Consider the following 23,295-nt stretch of genomic DNA (forward strand, 5'->3'; position numbering starts at 1 on the left):
AGAGAGAGAGAGAGAGAGAGAGAGAGAGAGAGAGAGGTTAGTGTTTTTCTTACGTCATATAGCGTCATATAGCATCGTTGGGAGCTGGATCATCTCGACGAAGCGAATAGATTAATCTTAATTCATTGAGCTATTGGATTGAAAATAGCTGTAGAACATTAAAAAAGAAAAAAAATTTTAAGTTGGTGTAAAATTTTTGTAAATCTTTTAATTTTAACTTTTTTTATTAAAATTAAAACAATAGATTAAAACGTAAAAACACACGAAAATTTGGCTTTTTATATGATTTAGACAAAGTGGAGGATAGAAAGAAAATAATTACTCTGTTTAAGAATGCTTAAGGAAATAATAAATAATGATAATAATAATAATTGACAGTAGTGCAATTAGGATGTATATAAACGTAACATAACGAATGTTGAAAATTTAATTTTAAAAGTAAAAAATTAGTTAATTAAACTTATTTATTTATATTAATGGTGGTAACATTTAATTAAATTTTTTTTGGTGATTAGTTGATTGTACCAGTAATCTATAACAAGTTTCTCAGCCTGAGTTAATCTTCAAAGTGATTTAATATAACTATGTGTATAACTCGAGTAATTGTATAATAACCTTGATATTCCATATAGGATTAATACATGAAATGGCAAGCTAATTAGAAAATGATACTTAAACATAATAGGTAATTATTATTTAAAAGGGCACAAAATTATTTTTAAAACATGAAAAAAAATTAAATATTATGGGACTCAGCTTATACTTATTTGTAAGATTTTCATTAGCATATTATTTTATTTAAGTTATCCTATATGAAATCACCGCTATATCATATAATTTCTCGTATAACTCAGTGATTGAGTGACTACCTCATAATAAGATATTAATTAGTGTTCAAAATTTGACAACCTCATCTCTTTAATTTTCAGAATAGCAAAAGCAAAATTATCTTAAAGAAAATCGTATTACTCCAGTAACTTAGCTTGGAAATAAAGGTTAATTAATTATGTATATAACAAAGTATTTATTCTATATAAAATAGCCTATATGTATAAATATGAATTTCATAAAATTAGAACTATCTACACATTCTTTTTAAAATTTCAATAATTAATAATCTACATACTAATTATTTATAAACTTACCATTCCATGTAAAATGTTTATATTTCAGTATAAAATTTCACTCTGATATATGATTGTAAGCTGGTCAATGTTTTGTATGGTGACCTAGGCTTTGTTCAATTACGAATCAAGCCCTAGTTGGGCCGAAACTTTTAGCCTCTGCTTGTTCTGACTTTTTGAATGTGTCTTTGCCCAACATCAACCTAATATATTATAATTAAGAGATTATAGTAAAGTTAAGACTCAAACTACCAATCTAATAAGAACACTAATTCAAACAAGTGAAGCTTTGCTTACTAGACGGAGAGAGAATCTAAGGCAATCTCAGAATTATTGATCAATCCCACAATCAAAACTAATATCTGGAAGTACCAAATCTCAAGGCACAGCATTACAGCCGATCCAGAGGACAACTTGAAGTAGTCCCACAGTCCAGAGAAGGTCTGTAAAGTAAATCCAGTCCATATCCTTTTGCACTTTTGGCTAGTCACAATGTACACAGACTGAGCTACCACTGTTGTCCACCACGACAAGCTCAAAACCAGTGATGCTCCCAACAAGCCCCAGTGCAGTACTTAAATTCCAACCCAATAGGAGGTGCACCACCAGCGTAGCAAATGATATGCATGCACTTGGGAAAATTATGCTCTGAGCTTGTAAGAATTTTGGATTGGAAAATTGGCAGCGTATGCAAAAATTTGTGGAATAAGGCGGTAGACAATAACTGCAGCCGCATAAGCAATTTCTTATGATTCGCCTAGTAAATGCAAGATACACTTGGACCAAACGTATATTGTCATCAGTGCTACCGCAGTTGCCATGAGAAGGATTGTTGATCTTTGGAGATATGCGCCTAGAGTTTCATACTTGTGTGCTCCATAAGCTTGGCCACAGAGTGTCTCCACTGCACTACCCATCCCTAACTACATGCAGAAAGTGATCATCAGTTATCAGCCACTATATTTTAAGTTCCCCGCTCCTCATCATTAATTTATATCCAGAAGAACACACACACACACACAGACAGATAAAGATTTAATCATAAGGGTAATAATCGAATTAAGCAATGGTTTTTGTGGTTTAACAGGAGGCCATAAGCGAAAATTTGGATTCCATTGTTGCTAAGAGAGGCGGCAGCGAGCTGAAGAGATATAATCCATCCCAGATCCGATCCAATCTGTATTGGGCCGGACTCTGAAGAAATAGTTAATGATATAATTTATTGCAGTTCACTGTTAGTTTAGCCTAGTTACTAAATGGCGCCAAATTTATTAGTAAGCTGTTAGTCAATTCAGCAGGTAGCTAGAATGTTTCAGTCTCTTCTCACATATATATAAACATGCATAACTATTTCTTCTTCCCCCCCTCAAGGTGGAGACCCGTGAATTTCAACCAGTCCCAACTTGGACAATATGAAATTGAAGCCTGTTGCTGAATTTCAACATGATACGTACGGGACAATGTTACATTCAAATTCATTTCACCAGTTCACACTCCATCCCACCTACAACTTGCAGATATTTTCACCAAGACCATATCAACAATAGGCTTCAGTTTCATATTGTCCAAGTTGGGACCGGTCGAAATTCACCAGTCTCCACTTTGAGGCAGGATGAAGAAATATTTAATGATATAATTTATTGTAGTTCACTGTTAGTTTAGCCTTGTTACTAAATGGTGCTAAATTTGTTAATAAGCAGTTAGTGAGTTCAACAGGTAGCTAGAATCTTCTAGTCTCTTCTCACATGTATATAAACATGTATAAACGGTTATTTCAATCAGATTTCTGTCCAATCTTCTTGTTTTCTTCCTCTATACTTTGTTCATCTCTGTTTTGTTGTTCTTCATTCAAACTCACCTAGTCCGACCCGACCTAATAGAGATTGGATCTGGTGATAAGACACACCATATGCAGGCGATTTGATATCAACCTAGTATTGTCATCTCCGAGCACAAAGAAATTGGTCAAACCATTCTACCGAATTGCATATCACACAATGTGAGGCCAATTAAGATGTAGTTCAGAATGTGAAGAATGAGTTCAATATGACATGGTTGGAAGACAAAAGCCATTGGAAACGATAAGCGTGATCACCGCCGAGAATCACACTAATAGGATATGATTCCGTAACATACAAACAGCTTGACATTAACAATGGAATCTCAGGATTAGCATCAAGGTGTCCTTTATCACTAAATAAATAAGCTTCCAGCGCCTACTCAGGTACGCTTTTCTAAGCTCTTACCATTTTCACTGTTACATTGCTCTTAAAAGCATTCTCAAACATTATCTAACTTGAGTATCAAAGTAGCTGCCATTAGGTTGCTGACCTCATCGCTGTATGTTTTTTAGGCAACCCGTAATCTAATTATTTGCATCCGATGACCCAGAAAACTACAACAGCATCAATTGCCAAGATGGCCGCAAAAGATTTGGGCAGACATGGAGACATATTATTGAGCAAGTAAACCAAACTACTGGTGCTGCTAAGCGAAAGAGTGATTTTAACTCGATCCAAGTAGCTCTTCGAAGTTGCTGAAAGTATGCAATATCCTTGTTAGATAATATTTCTTCAAGTTGAGAGTTCATTATTGCTGGTTGCAATGATGATTGTTGCCATAGTGGTGATATGGATTCCAAGCCCTCATTTTCAAAGTTGTTTGAATATTCTCTCTTGGCCATGATCCAGACCTCACTCTTTCAATTTTAGTAGAATATATAGTTTACTAGAGCATGTCTATGAGTCCAATTTGCGAGATGTTCGGATTTTGCTGTCTGCATATCCTTAGCTGTGGCGTTGCAGTTTAATCTAAAAATTGGAAGTGTCCTTAACTGTGGCTTTTGTGCATGTTATGTGCTGTAGAATAGCTTTCACAAGTGCACAGGTCAATGTAGTATAGACTTAAAAATATCGTTCTCACAGAAAATTGTGCTCAAATTAGAATTAAAGGAATAAACTAATTAGAATGTCAAAATTTAAAGATATTAAAAAAATGAAATTGAAAATAAACTAATATTTGAGGAATTTAAAATAAATCACTTAATTAATTAAACAAATTGAACTAAATGACTAAAACTTAAGATGAAATTACTAATTATAAATTTGGGATGATTTAAATCTACCTTTACTAAGAATTAAAGTGATACTAAAGATAGGACTTTTCAATATTGCTTGCATGTGGTTTACCCCTAATTTAGCTAAACACTTGAAATTTGCTATTTTTAAAGGAAATCAATTTTTAGTTCTTTGAAACCTTTTTCAAGCATTTCAAAGTTGGTTTTTATCAAATCAAACACTGTTTTCATGGTATTGCAAACCTAATAAAAATCCGTTTAAAACTCTAATTGATTTTTAAACTCCTCTTAATCTTCTTAGCTTATTTCTAGCACCAAGAAAACCAAGTTCATTGCAAGATTATCTATCCTAAATATTCACTTTTTAGTTCATCTGTAAATGATTAAGACTTAACTTAATGAGGGACCTTTTATCAAGCAAGACAATAAGCTCATAAGCAATAAATTAAAAATGTAGCGAATCTCATTAAAATAGCTAATAAGTTCAAAAACCACATTACAAGGCAATATTTACATACCCATTTCTAGAATCTCAAAGTTCTACTCACAAATCATGGTTTCAAGACAAACCCAATTAGAGAAATGAAAATCTAAGCTAAAGGAAAGAAAAACTCAGTGAAAATGGTGAAGAATCTGCTGCTGGAATGTTGTAGAAGATGTCCTCTTGGCTGCTAAACGATCAAAGGATGCTTCTCTCTCCTTCTCTTTCTAGCAAAAAATCCTTTGTTTTCTCCTTAGGGTAAGAAAGAGAAAAGGATGATTTTATATCCCTCATGGGTCTACCCTAAAAATAGGTTAAAAGACAGATGATTCTAGAGAAAAGATGATGTATTAGGTAAGATGAGAGAAAGTGCCACGTCAGCATTTTCATTAAAATGATACAAGCTGAATTGGATTGTGTTGCGCTTGTGTTACAAGCTATGCAACTTTCTAGACAATTTCTGAAATTCGTCAGGTGCATCAACACAGGCTAAATGAGATTGTGTCCAAACTTGTGTAGCTTTTAGCCTGAGATTGCTAACTGCGACACAACCTGCGACATAAGTTATACAAATTGTATCATAAGTTGTGCAACTTTCTGTTTCTTTAAAACTCAACTTCAAAATTCTCTCTTTAAAACTTTGCAATTCAGCTCTGATTTCTTCCAAATGGCTACTCTGATTAAAATATCACTAAAATTTTCCATATTTTAACCTATAAAATAAATAAATTTCATAAATTACACTAAGAAATGTAAAAAGATAAAATTAGCTAAATCAAGGCTGATATCTACTATAAAAGCTATAAACAAGGGCAAAGTAGTTACAAAATTATACCTAAATAATGATTAAAATGCATGCATCATGTCTCCTCCTTATTTATTTCCTAGGATTCATTCTTTGCAAGTGATTGTTTTAATCTATTAGGGGCCTACTCATAATTGTTCAATCAATGTTATTTTAGGTCGACACTGAACCATTCTTTTCTTCTCCACAATATTCACTTATTGCAAGGTTGGTATTTATTTAGTGTCCTTAGGCAGAATCAATTAATTTTTTTTCCCTCGTAGGAATTGGTTTCGCGAGCTCTTGCTTTACCAATCATTTTATAAGAATCAATTATGAGATAAGGGAAATGCAATTGCCTTGAACTAAACTTGGTCTAAAACAAAATTGAACGATGAAAGAGGATCCATATATAGTTTATCCCAACTAATTTGGGATTAAACCTTTCTTCTCGTTGTTTTTGTAAGCCTAAACTAAATCAAGCCTAAACAAATTGTGATCGTTCTCTATAATTGTTATGAGGTGATTTGTAGTTGGATATAATTTTATTGACTCAAATAATGATTCGACTTGAAGACCCATAGTGTGACTTAAATTGATTATTTTGTGAGATTTGTGGTGTTAGTAAAAGGGATGAGTAGATAGGCTCGAATCAAAACTCACCACCTAATTTTTGTCACGGTTACTTGTAATATGAATTAGTATAAATATTATTAGTTTTGCCTGTTATGGCAAATTGTGAGATTTGGAAAATCTATTAGATTGGGGTTTGGAGAGTTCAAAAAGATTGTAACTTGTTTTCTTCATCATAATAGAACTTTTCACTTGTGTATTGCCTACGGCTATAAACTTAAAAAAAAAAATTAAATTATGGAGGAAAATAGCCTTTTTTATATAAAAAAAAGACTCTGCAATCTTTTTCTAAAATTTAGAAAAGAACATGAATATCCTTTGCAAATTTAGAAATGAATTAAAAGTGCATTTCTAATTTGTAAAGGGAAAAATCTCACCATTTTTTTAGATAAAAACGGATTGATAGGGAAAAAAAAAAATCTATTTTCTTCCACATTTCACTCGATTCCATTTTTCTTCTCTCATTTCACTATTTCTTCCTTTCCTTTCATTTTCTTCCTCGTTCTTTTCATTTTATCTTTCATATAATTTTTATCTTATTTTTTTCTTTTTTATTCTTTTTTTCACCATTTCATTTTTCTCACATTTCTTTCTCTCTTCGAAATTTTTTTAGTTTTTTCTCATTTTCTTCCTTTTATCTTTCTGTGGGAGTGGGGGGGTGTTTGGGGCATAAAGCGTAATATCATCCACTAGAATTATATAAAATGCACCAGGTAATGCCCAGAAAAAATAGTGGAGTCACAATGGTCTCACTTAAGTACCACCTCCTTAGACAGTATTTCCTAGACATGTACTTTATACAATCCTAATAAAATCAAACAACTGGTAAGTACCGTCTTCCCATAACACTACCACGGTACTAAGGATTTATGCAACGAATGTAACACCCTCACATTGGACAGTTTCATACATTCTACTGTTCCGGTGACTAGTGTCTGTCCGGACAGTCAGGATGTTTAGAATCGTATTTAAGCCATCTAGAAGAGTCATAAATGAAAATTAATAGCAATTATACGAAGGTAAAATGGAAATAAGAAAAACAAAGCATAATCAGTTAAATGAACCGAGGTCACAGCGATAGGTGACCAAACCAGGAAGTGACTGCGAGGTCAGTCGCTGTAACACCCTTCACTCGTCTACAGTGTAGCCGAGCAAGATGTACTACATTCGGTGCCGGAGCACCCTATCCTGTCTTATCGTTTACAATATTAATTTAATGTCCATTTAATTTTATTATCTCACTTGTAGAATTTTTTTTTTATCCCATTTCAATTTTTTGGAGACCCAGACAGAGTCCCCTCTGTTTTATTTGTGCATGGTGGGTTTCATGTTACCTGTTAAAACAATTCATATCCCTTACATCTATTCATTCATCATATTATTTCTCATGCTCATATAAATTTTAAAGAAAATAAAATACTGTATTTCATTCATATAAAGTCAAGTACAATATTTACAATTCATATACAATCCAAAATTATTTACATCATTTAATTACATACAATACCAAAATGCAAAATCTAGTATGTACATGAGCCCTATCAAAAATATTTGATGAGGTGACAACCCACAATATAGCAGATTTGGTCCAAGTCCGGTCTAAGCACTACTGCTGCTGCTGCTCTCCAGTACCTACGCGTGGTAAGAACCAACGCGCTAAGCATATTGCTTAGTGGTGCATAAATTGAAATAAAAATTTTGAAATAATTGAAATAACTATCCTGCGTATAACATTGTAAAGAAATATACAATTATATGAATTTACAGTCTTTTACATGTTTATAAAACTTTGGAAGCAATTAAGTTAATCGGAATCTTTTTATTCATGTAATTCATATTCTGTCTTATATACTTCATATTAATGGTTTTCTCCTGTACTTGTTTGAAGTTAAACTTTTATTTCTCATAACTGTGCCCAAGTAACCTATGACAGACTATAAAGTCTAGATACACGGGAGTATACTAGTCATACATCTGTATGTCTACCCAGTATACAAAGGTCATATTAGGCACAAGGCTAACTGGCATGCATAAGCCAGTAATAATGAAAATTGGCACTATGGCCATCGGCAGGCATAAAGCCAGTAGAACAAATATCTTAGATATATGTTGTCTGTCAATGATTATCCCTGTGGGCAGTACTACAATTTATAGTCCCTAATTGGTATACCAATCGATCCAAGCTACATAAATGAGTCTAGATGTACTTTAGGCAAAATAATGTTATTTCATACCTATAGTTTCATTAATTCATGTCATTTTTATGCTTAACAAAGTATTCTATTTTATTTCATATCATATGCTAAGTTATTTTATGAACCTTTCTCAAGGTCCAGAATTTGACAGTTTCTAGAGTTTGTCTTTGTCTAATTAATTGGTCATGTTATAGTCATTTTTAGGCCTAAGGTTCTCCATATAAGTTGTTACCCTATGTCTTATAGTCACTCAAAAATTTTTATTACAAAATTTCAAGTTTTGTAGAATTAATTATGGCCAAATCACTGGCCTGGACTCATGTACCCTATTCTACCAGGATTCATGTTCAGGTCAGAAATTTTGACTCTCATTTTAGGGTTCTTATGTTCATAATTTGAGGACCAAGTCTAAAACAAAGTTGGATCCCTGTTTCTTAGGGTTCTAGATCAGTATCGCTTATCCTAATTAGAGCTTTCTAGTGGGAGATATGGCTAAATGAGTGTTCTGGGGTCAAATGATTACTTAGGTAATTTCTAGAATTCATATACTAATTTAACCTAATAAATTGGCCTAGTTCCCTTAGTTTTTGGATTTTGGTCAAAAGACCAATTTTGTAAATCTATGTCTTATAGAAATTTTGCCAATGGTTTCATGGAATTTAGGTTTTTTTATACCAAGATATGGCCATCTTTCCAAAACTGGTCAGGTGAGCTTTAGTCCAGGAAATTCTGGGCAGAATGGTGCAGATTAGTTTGGTATCCTAACTTGAGTCAATAATTTCATTTTGTTACACGCATTTTTGGGCTTGGTGTTCTCATTGAAAGTTGTAGTCCTATGTCTAATCTTTCCAATAGTATAAAATTCAAGTCATTTGGACATGTCTAGTGAGAGTTATGGCAAAATGAATATGTACTGTTTATTTGGTCATTTTTCTACGTTTAGTGTTTGAATACCTGGATTGGGACAGTAAATTGACCAAGATTTTGATAGAATTTAGGTAGGGTTTTTTCATGAAAAATGGCGTATTTTGAGTGTAGTTTCACTTTCAATTAGCCTCATACCAATTAAAGTCACACAATTACAGTTATAACTCAAATAGTACACTGGACTCATAGGTCCGAATTCTTGCATAAGAGAAGCACTCCCAATATTCAATCCTCCTTACTCCCAAACTACAATTTATTATTCATAACACTTCAAATGATCAAAAAACAGTCTCAACAAGACCAATCTCAAGCCATAACACTAAGGTACTAAAATTAATTCAAACCCTAACTCAAATTTTCTCAACTCATGAAATTTCTAGCTAATTTGATGTCTATCATCACCAACCACTTCAATAACACTTACAAACCAATTTAATTCATCAAAAATCAGCAAAACCAAACTCAATTTAGGGCTGCCAAAATTTTGATTTCAAGTAGGTTCAAATTTTATTTTGATTTCATGTCAGTTTAACCTAAGTTAGTATGTTTATCTTGCTTAGAAAGGAAAAAGTATAGTTTAGTGCACTAACCTTGTTTCATAGATATCCAAGCTTGTAAAACTTCTAATTCTCTACTTCTTATTGCTACTAGTAGACTCTCCAAGGTGTGACGATGAATTATTGTGAAGGTAAATTAGGGTTTTGGAGCAAGGAAAGCATGGAAATCAAGCTTTTAAAAAAAAAATGGTGGGAGGTGTTTAAGAGGGAGGTTTGGCCATGGTCTCTTAAAGAAGAAGATGAGGATTCTTTTTAATTAATTAAGTCCATTTTGTCTCATTTTATTCTCTTCTTATCCCTTACCATTTGTTTGTCAATTTCCCATTGGTTACTTTCTCCTTTAATGATGTCATTATAAATAATTATATTTTTAATTCTTTCTTTTGCCTTACCTTTTCTTTTCATTTCTTATTTTCTTTTTACAAAATTCATAATTTTAATTTATTTTATGTGTTTTAATCTCTCTCATTTTAATTGATATTTAGGTCAAAATTTAACTCTGGGGTTGAAATGATCAAAATGCCCCTTGTTGTACTTATCGAGTTATAATTATCTATACTAATTGATTAAATTTTTTTGTATTTTTTTCTTGGCATTTTTACTGCCTTTTAAACCTCTTAAAGCCTTCAATTTATTCCCATGGTTTGTCTTACAAGTTTTCCCCACGGGTCTGGGATTGGCAACTGTCTCTGCAATCGCTTTCCTGTACGGTCACCCATCGCTATGACCCCGGCTCGTTTAACTCATTTGCAATTCACTTCTTTTATTTTTTCTTAATTTTTCTTAGTCTTTATTTCCACCATTTAATGTCTCCTCACCCTAGTTTAACTGAAGTTTTAGACATCCTAGCTGCCCAAACAGACATTAGTCAGCAGAAATAGTAGAATATATGGACTACCTAAAGTAAAGGCGTTACAGTCGTTGTCTTATTTTCGAATGGGACCTTATGTCACTCTAGGCCTAAGAATTATTGCGAAGCTAATGGTAATGTGAAAACCATAGAAAAGAATAGAGAACCAGTTCAAAAAATTGAACCAGAGTTCCAGAAGCAATTAAATGTTACTGAAAAAACGGATCAGACCGGTAAGGGGCAATTTGGTCAATTCACCCTTAGAGGTGACTCTTGGCCTAAATGTCTATTAAAATGTAGGAAATTAAAATTATGAAAAATAGATTGAAAAAGAAGAGGTGAATGTAAGGAAAAGAAAAGAAAAGAAAATTAAATTTAAAGGGATTATGACATCACCATGATGATGCAAGCATGACTTAATTAATGATTTATATTTTTAATTTATGTGAATTAAGGGATAAACATTATAAAAATAAGACAAAAAAAATTAAAAAAGCAAAAGTGGTCTTCTTCCACCTTCATTGTCGTCCCTCTCTCATTCTCTCTCTGACTAATTCTCTCAAAACCTCCATTGATGAACTTTTAACGCTTATAAAACCCTAAAATTTCTTCATAAATTCCTCAAGTCCCAACATAAAAGTTTATCCCTAGACCTTGGTAGAGTGATTGGGAACAAAAAGAAGAAGAAAGAAAGGATATTTGAAGAAGAGGGAAATTCACAAATTAAGGTATGTTATCTCCCTAACCTAAATAAATATGTATGCATGAAATTGTATTTAGATATGAGAAAATAACTTAGGAAATTAAAGAATTATGCATGAATCTTGAAGTTGAAATTTCGGCCAGCCATGGGGGAAGTATGATTTGAGGTGATTTGATGAAATTGAACATGTAATTTAGCTTAAATGAGACTATGAACATGAAATAGGTGATAAATGGCATAGGAATTGTATAGGTGTATGAAATTGGGAAGACAAGAATTAGGGTTTTAGTTGGAAATTGGGGATTTTGAGAATTAGTAACCAATTGATGTTTTGATGCTCAATTTTGGTCATTTACAGTGTTTTGAATTGTGAATTGATTATTGGAATTGAGTTGAGTTGATGATGAGGAATTGCCGAATTCTAGATAGCCTGACCCTTGTCCACTTAGGAGGTTATAAGTTGAAGTGTGTTACTTCAATTGGTGTGAGGCCGATTGGAGATAAAATTAGAGTCATAATGCTACATTTTTTATGAAGGAATCTTGACCAAAAAGTGATCACAAGTTGGTCTAAAATTAGGTTGAATCTAGAATTGGTGTCCTGTTTCTAGGCAGAATTGACCAAATGAACAGTACATGTTCAAATGGTCATAACTTTGTGTAGAGATGTCCAAATGACTTGATTTTTATATCAATGGAAATATTAGACATATCACAACAACTTTCATTCAGACCACAAACCGAAATTCAGACCATAACCAAGTAAAATTGCCAACTAAAATTGGATCACTAAAACTACCAGAATCCTAAAATTGCCCAGAATTCTGGAAAATGACTAGTCTGGCCAATCTTAGTAAAAATGGCATAACTTGAGCTACAAAACTCCAAATGGAGTGTTTCAAAAATGGAATTAAAGCTAAGACATTAAGGAACAACTTTGATGATGGAGGTTTAGCCAAATTTTCACTGTAGAAAGGTCCAATGGAATAGTAAACTTGGATACCAAAACTGAATTTTTGGAAATACATTTAGGAAACTTTGAATTTCAATTGACAATCAATGCTAACAAATGTAAGACCCAAAATGTGGTATATTGGTGTAATTGGAAGTAGTATACCCTTAAGTATAAAAAAGTTAACATTTTACATAACTAGTTAAATGAATAGTAACCTCATAACCATAAATACAAGAACTCAACTTAGGAGACCTTAAAAGTAAATTTAAGATGAAGAATTTAATTGTTAGAATTATTATTAGGAATGATTTGAATAGGTATTGAAACACTTTAATTTTGTGTTTCAGTGAGAAAAGAGCTTTCCAAGGAAAGAAGTGGAGGAGATTGAATTAAGGCAAGCAAAAGAGATTTGTGTACAACTAGTCTGTCACACCCTACCCCTCAGTAAGGCATAACATGATCCCGTAGTATACCTAATGAATTACCAACTCCGTCTACTGATAACCCATTAAATACACTACAAGGGATTTTAAAAACTTTTCTTACTTCTTTTACAGTGGTGAGCACTATTTACAGGTGTTAAAGACTTTGGTGAACTGAGTGAAATAACTAACTCATTTGGTTTACTTGGAATTTCTGTAAAAATTTTGGCAGAGTGCCATCTGTATTTTGGATAAAACAGTTCTTCAGAAAACCTGTAAAAAGGCACTTCAATATATTTTCAAATCTCAATTCCAACGCATTTCTCAACACAACAATTTATCAACTCAATTCCATAGTGATTTTTCAAAAGCTGAGATAAGGAAATATAATACAACTTTTACAATCCAAAACACTCATAATTAATTTACAACTTCAATGTACAATTTAATTTACAACTCAAAACCAAAAACAATATGTACATACGTCATACATTACAAGTACAAAATGCAAAATATTGGTATACTCATTATACCAGAAATCCTCATTGGATGTATATGCAACTAGTCTGCCTCTCTACTGCGGCAATAAAAGCTATCAGAGACAATATCTCAGTGGTGCACAACATTAACCAAATACAATTTCAAATCACAATTCATAAGTCATGTAAATAGTGGATACATTAAAATCATAGTTAAATTCAAGACAATAAATGTCAACAAGAATTTAAACTCCATTTGTCAATATCACAATAATTTTCAATAAGTCAGATCATGGTTGAATTCAATAGACAGTATATGTCAACAAGAGTTTAAATCAATTTCACAATCTCACAATACATAATAACGCAATTTAGTCGAATAATTTAAGAATACAGTGTTGCCAATTCATTCACAACTTAAGCCATGACACAAATTTCCGATCAATGCCCTGTTGTACACCACGACAAAGCAATCACAACCTCACTAATCGAAATCAATGAGGAAGGGGAGCTAGCTATATAATGAGTACTCATCCGATCACCTCAACTGGTAAACCAGAGAGGGAAAAAAATAAACGATCACGACTCCATAAATGGAGAAGGAAAATAAACCATCACAACCCCATAATTGGAGAAGGAATGATACGATACTATCATGCTAAGTGTGAACACAAAATCAATTCCAAATATTTTATTCAAATGATTCGTGAGAATCCAATAAATTTCCAAAGTCATAATTTCATTCACAAAATGGCAACACAATTCATAATTAACTTCGATTTTCACAAATCACACTAAACTAATTTTCCCACAATTTCAAACCATTTACAATGCTTTTAAGCAATAAGTATCCATCAATATCATTCAAACAATTTCTCACAGTTTCAAATTATTTACAATGCTTTTCAAGCAATAAATACCCATTCAAAGACATTTCCACAATTTAAAACAATAATGTACAAATAGTCAATATTTATTTCAATTGAAAAATTCAAAAGAAATATTCGTTGTGCACAAACCTCTGATGACTGTCTCCCTGGTCTGGACTCAGTGTTTCCTTCTCTTTTCCTGAGTCTTTAGTAATGAAACACAATTTGAAGTGTTTCAGACTAAATTAAATTGTCTCTAACGATAATGTTTGGTAAATAATGCCGAACTCAATTTTTCACTTAATCACCTAATATACCGACCCTCGTTGCGTTTTAGGTAAATTAGGTTTTAGTGTCGTTAATATGTCACATTCGATAGGGTTTTAGGTTTGGTATGTTTTACCAAAGTCATTTCCTTGCTTAGTGCATTTTAATGCAAATTGCTGGATTCCGGGACACTGGTTTGACCTAACCAGACGACCTAGTTCCCTCGGTTTTTGGGTCTCGATCGAAACTACAAACTTGTAGATCTAGGTCTTATTGCACGCGGGGCAAAATTTCAGGTCAATCCGAGTTAAGTAGACCGAGTTATGGTCATTATACTATTGCTGGTCAAATGGTACCATTTTAGGTCAATTTTAGGTCAAATTGGTCAATTCTGGTTCGGCCAGTTTTTGGACCCGAACTTGTGCAAGTTGTTTGACTTGCTTATGGTCATTTCTGGGCTTTGGTGTCTTCATAAGACTTGTAGGTATGGGTCTTAACTATTCTTGGTTAAAATTTCAGGTCAATTGGACCTGGTTTGAGTGAGTTATAGCCTAAATACTCACTGCTGCCCAATTGGTCATTTTTCAGGTCCTAATTGCACCTAATCCGAATTGGTCATTTTCTTAGGTCACCTTGCAAGCAGAATTTTGGTATGGTTTCTCAATGAAAGTTGGCACATTTTGTGCCTAGTTTCACCTCAAATTGGTCTCATACCAATTGAGGTTACACATTTAAGGTTATAGGCTAAAATGTACACTGCCCTCACTATGCCTTTCACACCCCACTTCAAACACATATTTACCTTGCAAAGTTTACTTCCATGCCCTACCAATCTGTTTTGGTACATTACCAAAAGCATTTTCTACATTACATTAACATGACTTTGGGCAAATTACCATTACCCTCAACACACCAAATATAATTCACATTTACAATTTCTAAGTACCATTACATACACACCTAACCATTACAAATTTTACATACACTTTACATCATCAATCTACATACATGTCCATCAATCCTTCTAGGTCAATATTCTGCCTATACTTCCATCAATACATACAATTATGCAAGGGTTCCCAAGCTGCCGAAATTGTCCTTCAACACCACATTGCCCTACAATCCATCAATTCTCATCCTAGTGCCAAAATTACCATATATATGTGAAACAATTCATTAGGATATTAATTTACCATGATCAACATTATTTCTCATCAATTATATGCATAATAAATCATCAAATGTGTGACCCCATGGCTGTCCAAAAATGGCTATCTCAATAACTATTTAAACTTCAAAATTTCCTTCACAAAACTAACACCCATAACATAAACATAAAGTTTAACAAGGAAAATCTCAAAAATGTAAACTTACCTTTATTTGTAACTTGCTAAACCTTCACCAAACTTCTCAAATTTGGTATCAATATCTTCCTTGTGATGTGTTGACCATTTTTCATGAAGGAACCTAAGTATTTAGAGATGAAAAGAGGGAGTGGATGAAGCTTTCATGCAAACGCCCATGGAGTTTCTATTTGGTTCTTTAATTCGGCAATGTTGAATGCAAATGAGGAAGATGGATTATTCAGCTGCATTTTAAGTGTACACATGTCCCACTATGTATTTAATTAATCCCCTTAGTGGTCCACTTAGTCACTTAATCATATAATAAGCTAAATTCCCACTTATTCCACATTTAACCTTTAATTTCTACTATTTACTTTAGGTACCACCAAATTAATTTTTCATTTCATTTTTTAAGTGTAATATTATTTATTTTTAATGGATATTTAGGTCAAAAGATACTTCGGGATGTCAAATGACCATAATGCCCCTGTTCGGGTGGCATTCCCGATTTTTCAGATTCTGGTTTTGTCTTTTTCGATTTCTCACTTTTCTTTGTACTAATTATTTAATTTTTCTTTGATCTTTCTAATGATATTTATTCTTCAATAAGGTTCTATTTATGTCCTAAAAATGTTTTCCAGGGTTCCCCATGATCCAGGCCAACGGTCCACGCCGTGACTTCCCGGTGCGGTCACCCATCGCTAGGTTTCCCGGCTCACTTACTCGGTTACATTTCTTTGCTATGATTTTTCCTTTGTTTTTCTTGTACTTTCTTTTCTTGTATTTCATTATTTTATGTCTCCTCACTCATATTGAAGTGTAGTTCTAAGCATCCTAGCTGTCCGGACAACACTGGTCACCGGTACAGCAGAACGCACTATCGAACTTAGGGGTGTTACATAGTCTTCAATTAATAAGTGTTTTACATATTTTAATTGATTAAGTGATTTTATTTTCTTCATGTTTTATGTTTATCAAGTATGGCTTTTATTTCAACAATTATTGAATATTGTTATGGTGTGAATGAATTTGGTTTTGAAAATTGTGATTTGAAATGTAGTTTGCATGGAAAGTGGAAATTATAATTTGAATTGTGGTTTGTATGGAAAATATTGATTACTGAGATTAGCTTAAAATGATTTTGTATTTTGATTATATGCTCACAAAAAGGGCTATAACACACTCACTGTAGCAATTCCATACATTCTACTGTTCTAGTGACCGGTGTTGGTCTGGACAGCTAGAATGTCTGGAAAAATATTTAGACTAGAGTGAGGAGTCATAAATAACTCAAATATGGTAAGAAAAATTTAGAAAAAATTTAAGAAATGAAATACAACAAAGTTAAATGAGCTGGTGCCCCAGTGATAGGTGACCCTAACGGGAAGTTGCTGTCTTCACAGCTAGTAACCCTAAACCTAAGGGGAATCCCTTGAAATAATTTTTGGGACTCTAGAGAAGAGTCATTGAGGTTTTGATAACATTAGAATGCCAAGAAAATGCTTAGAAAATTTATTCAATCGGTACAAATAATTTTAGTCTTTTAAGCAAAACGAAGGGTATTTTGATCATTTCGCCTTCAGAAACAATTTTTGACCAACTTGTCCAGTTAAGTAAATAAATTATATGACATAAAATATAAATAAATATTGCTAAAAATTTAATTAACAATGAGTAAAAAAGAAAAGAATAAAAATAAAGTAAAACTTGAATTTTGACATAAGATGATGTCATTAAGAACACTCCAACCAATCACCATTCAACAAGCCTTCTTAAAATAATTAAAAGAGACAAAAATTAAAGAAAACAAAAATTAGAAAATGTGGTCTTCTTCTAGCAGCCAGCCGTCCATAATTGTCTCTCTCCCTCATCCATTTTCTTTCCTCCATTGTTACACAATTCAAGCTCTAAAACCTTAGTCTCCCACCACTAAACCCTAGACTCTCTTCATTAAAACTTGTTTACACCTCTTGGGGAAGTGTTTGGCTGCCAAGAATTGAAGAGAAAATGAAGTTTAAGCTTGGAAAAATTCTGCTCACACAAGGATAGTGCATAAAACAAGTTCTCTTCCTTCTTTAATCTTTGTAAGCATACTAAATCAAGTAGAAATTGCATGAAATCAAAAGAAAACCATGAGTAAATGAAACCTCTAAATATTGGCAACCATGAGAAAGTTTGAGAATTGTTGGTTTTTACTGAAATTAAGTGGTTATTTATGTTATTGATGAGTATACATAATGGATAAAGTGATTGATATGAGTTTGGTGTGTGTATGCCATGAATTGGAATTTTGGAGTTAGGGTTTGGGGTAAAATTTGGGTTTTGCTCATGTGTTAGTGAATGGAAGTCCTAATGGTCAATTAGTGACCATTTGGCTATATTTGATGAGGAATTGAAGTGATTTATGCCAATGGAATTGAGGTTAGGTATGCTGCCTTAGGTGACCTGCAGGGCTGAATGCGAGTCTAGCAAGTTTGGGCGGCTGTAGCTTGAGTGGTGTAGGTTCAATTGGTGCAAGGCCAATTCGACATGAAACTAGACATATAATGGCACAACTTTGATGAAGAAATCTTGCCCAAAAAACAAACTTAGGATACCCTAAAAATTGGCCAAATCTAGATAACCAATTCTGGACCTGGTAAAAGTGACCAAATGAACAGTGTTTGTTCATTTGTCCATAACTCAGTGTAGAAATATCCAATTGACATAAATTTTATATCAATGGAAAGATTAGACAATTTAGAACAACTTTCATAAAAAACACAAACTCAAATTTTCAACCTAACCAATTCAAATTGCTACTCCAAGTTAGGACCCCAAATCTGGTAGAATCAAATTTGCCCAGAAATTTTGGGTAAGGACCAATCCGGCCAGTTATGGTAAATTGACCATAACTTGAGCTACAAAACTCCAAATAGAGTGATTCAAAAAAGAAATTAAAGAAGACATATAAAGGAACAACTTTGATGAAGAGAATTTTATCAAATTTCTACTGTAATAATAACCAATAAACCAGTAAATTTAATGTATGAAATCTGAAATTTTTGAATAACATACAATAAGCTTTTAAATGGTATTGGAAATCAATGCCAACAAAAATAAAATGCAAAATGTGGTATCTTAGTGAACTTAGGTTCAACAAATCTATTATGTCTTAAAAAGTCAACTTTTGTGTAGGAATAGTAAAGTGAATAGTAATCTCAATGAAATGAATGCAAAGGACCAAAACTTAAATTGCTAATGATACATCACTTAAATGATTTAAGGTTTGTTTAAATCATGTGATTAGTTTGATGGGATTTGTAGGCTCATCACAAATAGAACTTAGGAGAAATAGTTGATATAATTTGAAATGTGAATTGTAAATTACTATAAATGAAATATTAAAGGTATAAATGATGTGTAAATAATAGTTGGGGACTTTCCCTTTTTATTGAATAAAAATGAAAATTTGCTTGAACCTAGGTACATGTGAATTGGTGTGATAGATTAGAGATGAAATTGTAAATGAACTATACAAATGAAATTTATGAATATATGCATTAGATAAAAATGAATTTAGACATTGTATTCCCACTAGGAAATAAAATAAAACCTATTGACACTTAATGGTACATGAGTGAAATTAAGAGTAATCATAAATACTTAGTAAGCAAAAACATTTCTTGAATTTCAAATGATAAATTATATAAATAGTGTAATGAATAAATGAACCATATTAATGTATGAATGAGACATGAATTCTTATTATTGTAGAAGGAAAAAATATTTTGAGTACAATGATACATGAGAACCATTGTTTTGAATTGTGATCATTATGGATAACATAATGAATATATAAATTACGATGAATGCATAAATTATGTAGATATTATACTTAGAGATTTATGTTTCTATTATGCAAAAGATTAAAATGTTAGAAATTATAATTAGAACCTATAATAAAATAATGAAACTTATGAACACTTAATGGTACTATGTGCCCATGTATCGCCTGGACATGTGTGTCAAATTAAATAGATTGGCATGCCAATAGGGTATTGTTTTAGCAGTACTGTGAAAGGCTTTATGCCCGTACTCATGGCTTTTATGCTCGATTATATGTTATCATGGCTTTTTAGCCATACTGACTGCCTGCGTGGTTGATGTTCTACGTCCCATGGTATGGCGGCCCGAGGCATCGCGATGTCCAGTGCCAATGACCCGTTATCCGGTTTAGTTAGCCTATCATAGGTTACCTGGGTAGTGTAAATTATTAAAACTATTTAAGCATATTAGCAATTAAAAATATTAGAAAGTATTAAATAAAATGTGAAAAAGAGATTAGCAATAGAAAAATAAAAAAAAATACAATTTGCAAAATCATAGAGAGACCTCAAATACAATACTCCTAAAATAAAATGTATATTGAATATTATTATTGTAAGGCTATAAACTCAGTACTTCCAAAGAGAAACGAATTAGCATATAAGATAGTTAATACTAGAAATGTCATTTTAAATCAAATTGATACTTGAATATTTAGAATGCTTGATTGTTTCTTTATTTGTATACATTATTTCTTGTTATATTATTGCACCACTAAGCAGAAATGCTTAGCGCGATGGATTTGTTTCCTTCGCGCAGGAATTGAAGGCAAAACCCAGTAGATATTAGACTGAGATTTTGAAGTCCAGATCTGCAGAAGTGTTAGAAGGGTTCAAGGTTGTCACCTCCTAAGCAATGCATGTAGATAGGGCCCATATAAGTCATTTTATGTATTTTGTATATTATAAATATTTTGTATGTTGTAATGAAAACTAAGAATTGCAAACTAAAAATTTGTAAATAATATTTATGTAATATAAATTAATAAATTGATTAGTTCATATGTAATTAATTTGTATATCATGTAAATTGTAAATTTATTCAATTAGTTTGCAAATTATGTAAATTAATGGAAATATGAGAATTTTGATATGTGAATGGAGTATGAAGGAAAGTGGATAGAAATGAATATGAGAATTGAAATGTAACACTCTCACTGTAGCCATTCCATACATTCTACTGTTCTAGTGACCGGTGTCGGTCCGGACAGCTAGAACATCTGGAAAAATATTTAGACTAGAGTGAGGAGTCATAAATAACTCAAATATTAATAAGAAAAATTTAGGAAAAATTTTAGAAATAAAATACAACCAAGTTAAATGAGCCAGTGCCCTAGCAATGGGTAACCCAGTGGGAAGTTGCGGTCTTTGCAGCTAGGAGCCCTAAACCCAGGGGAAAATTCATAAAATAATTTTTGGGACTCTAGAGAAGAATAATTGAGGTTTCGATGACATTAGAATGCCAAAAAAAGGCTTAGAAAAATTTTTAGACCAGTACAGACGATTTTGGCTTAATAAGCCAAACGGAGAGCATTTTGGTCATTTCGTCTTCAGAGATGATTTTTGGCCAACTTGTCCAGTTAAATAAATAATTTATATGACATAAAATGTGAATAAATATTGCTAAAAATTGAATTGAAATTAAGTAGAAAAGAAAAGAAAAGAAAGAAAAAGAAGTTTAAACTTAATTATTACATCATAATGATGTCATAAAGCTTGTGTTAGCCAATCATAATCCAACAAAAACATTAATAATACATTAAAAAAGAGAAGAAGAGGTCAGAAATTAAAAAGAACCATAAACTCTTTCTTCTTTCCCAACCAGCCGAAACCCATTTCTCCTTCCACCTCCATGGATGCTCATCCTTCTCACTAGATTTTCCTTGTAAATACACCATAAAATCCCTACCTTCCTTCATAAAAACTTGATATTACATCTTGAGCAAGTGTTTGGCTGCCAAGAAAAGCCAAGAAAGTGAAGGAATTTGGAGTAGAAAAATTCCGCTCATAAGGTTAGTGACCAATCTCTCTTCCTTTCTTTCAATAGATATTTAAGGACTTGATTTAGATTAGGAATTGTAAGAAATTGAAAAGAAAATCATAAGTTATGTACCCCATGAAATTTCGGCAGCCTTAGGGTATCTTAGGGTTTCATCATCTTGATTGTATAATAGTTGTGTATGGCTGCCATTGAACATGATTTTGGTGTTTTAATTCATGGATTGTATGTATATGAAGAGTTGTAGTTGTTGGAGTTAGGGTTTGGGCACCAAAATCGGGATTTTATTTATGTATTGATGAAAAGAAGTTGTAATGGTCAATTAGTGACCATTTGGTCATGTTTGAGTAGGAAATTGAGTGAATGGTGCCAAGGGAATTGAGGGTAGGTATGTTGTCCAATGTGCCCTGCAGGTCTAGATGTGAGTCCAACAAGATTGGGTAGCTATAACTTGAGTTGTGTAAGTACAATTGGTGCAAAGCTAATTAGACATGAAATTAAACACATAATGGCACAACTTTAATAGAGGAAAGCTATCCAGAAAACAAACTTATGATACCCTAAAAATTGACCAAATCTGGGTAGCACCAATTCTGTCTGGGCAAAATGACCAAATGAACAGTGTTTCATTCATTTGGTTATAACTCAGTGTAGAAAGGTCCAACTGACCTGAAATTTATATCAATAGAAAGTTTAGGCAATAGGTTGGCATGCCAATAGGGTTCAGTTAGCAGTGCTGCACATGGCATTATGCCATTATGTGATTTTATAGCTTTTAGCCATTCTGATATCAGTGTGATACTTAGCCTTGTGCCTAATGTTTATTACAGCTTATTAGCTGTTCTGTTGCACACCGGGAGACACGTTGTGACCGATGGTGTGACGGCCCAAGGTACTTAGTACCCAGTGCCAGTTTACCCGTTTATCCAATCCAGTCATCCAGTATAGGTTACTTGGGCAACCAAAAATAAAAGTTGATAAATTTAATGAAATAATTGATTTAACAAGTACCAAATAAATAGACTACAAATAATTACCAAAAATTTGTCTGCATGAGACATCAATATATACACTGCATATTTATTTTCTTTTAGTTCTTTTTATTTTATTATTGGTACCACTAAGCATTATTGCTTAGCACGTTGCTTTTTGTCACGCTTAGGTTCTGGAGAGACTGACAGAGAGCCCAGTAGACCATAGACTGGGTGAGGCCATTCACAGTTCTGCATAGTGTCCGTGTCACCTCATAGACTTCAGTGCATTGGTAGGACACTAGGTCCTATTTTGGTATTTTGTACTGTTTGTATTTTATAATTAAACTTTTATTTTATCATGTATAGTTGAAACTCATGTAATATATTTTGGTATTAATACAAATATTTGTAATTTGTGTTTATAAATGAAAAATTAGTATTTATTTATGATTTGTACATGATTATCATGTGAAATGAATGAATGATAAATAGAATAATTTTTGAGAAATGGTTGAGAAATATTGAGATTATGTTGATATAATGGAGTTTAAGAATGATTGAAAATGTATTGAAAGTGTTTTTCACAAGTTTCAAAGAACTATTTTATTCATTTTTAGCCGGTACTCTGCCGGATTTTCTATAAATTTTTCGAAACTTCAAATGAATTTATAATTTCAATAAATGACTTAAATGAGTTAAATTTCACAAATTACACTTCATAACCATGAAGAAATAAATTAAGGAAGGATAAAAATAATTGAGATAAAATATGGTGTTCCGGTACACTGT

General features: G+C 32.6%; 1 pseudogene; it reads right to left on the reverse strand.

The window, feature by feature from the left end:
- Positions 1-1,343: 1,343 nt before the first annotated feature.
- On the reverse strand, positions 1,344-3,714 carry LOC110655785 (protein DETOXIFICATION 40-like; annotated as a pseudogene).
- Positions 3,715-23,295: the final 19,581 nt, after the last annotated feature.

This window comes from Hevea brasiliensis, chromosome 11 (genome assembly GCF_030052815.1).
Source record: "Hevea brasiliensis isolate MT/VB/25A 57/8 chromosome 11, ASM3005281v1, whole genome shotgun sequence".
Lineage (NCBI taxonomy): Eukaryota > Viridiplantae > Streptophyta > Magnoliopsida > Malpighiales > Euphorbiaceae > Hevea > Hevea brasiliensis.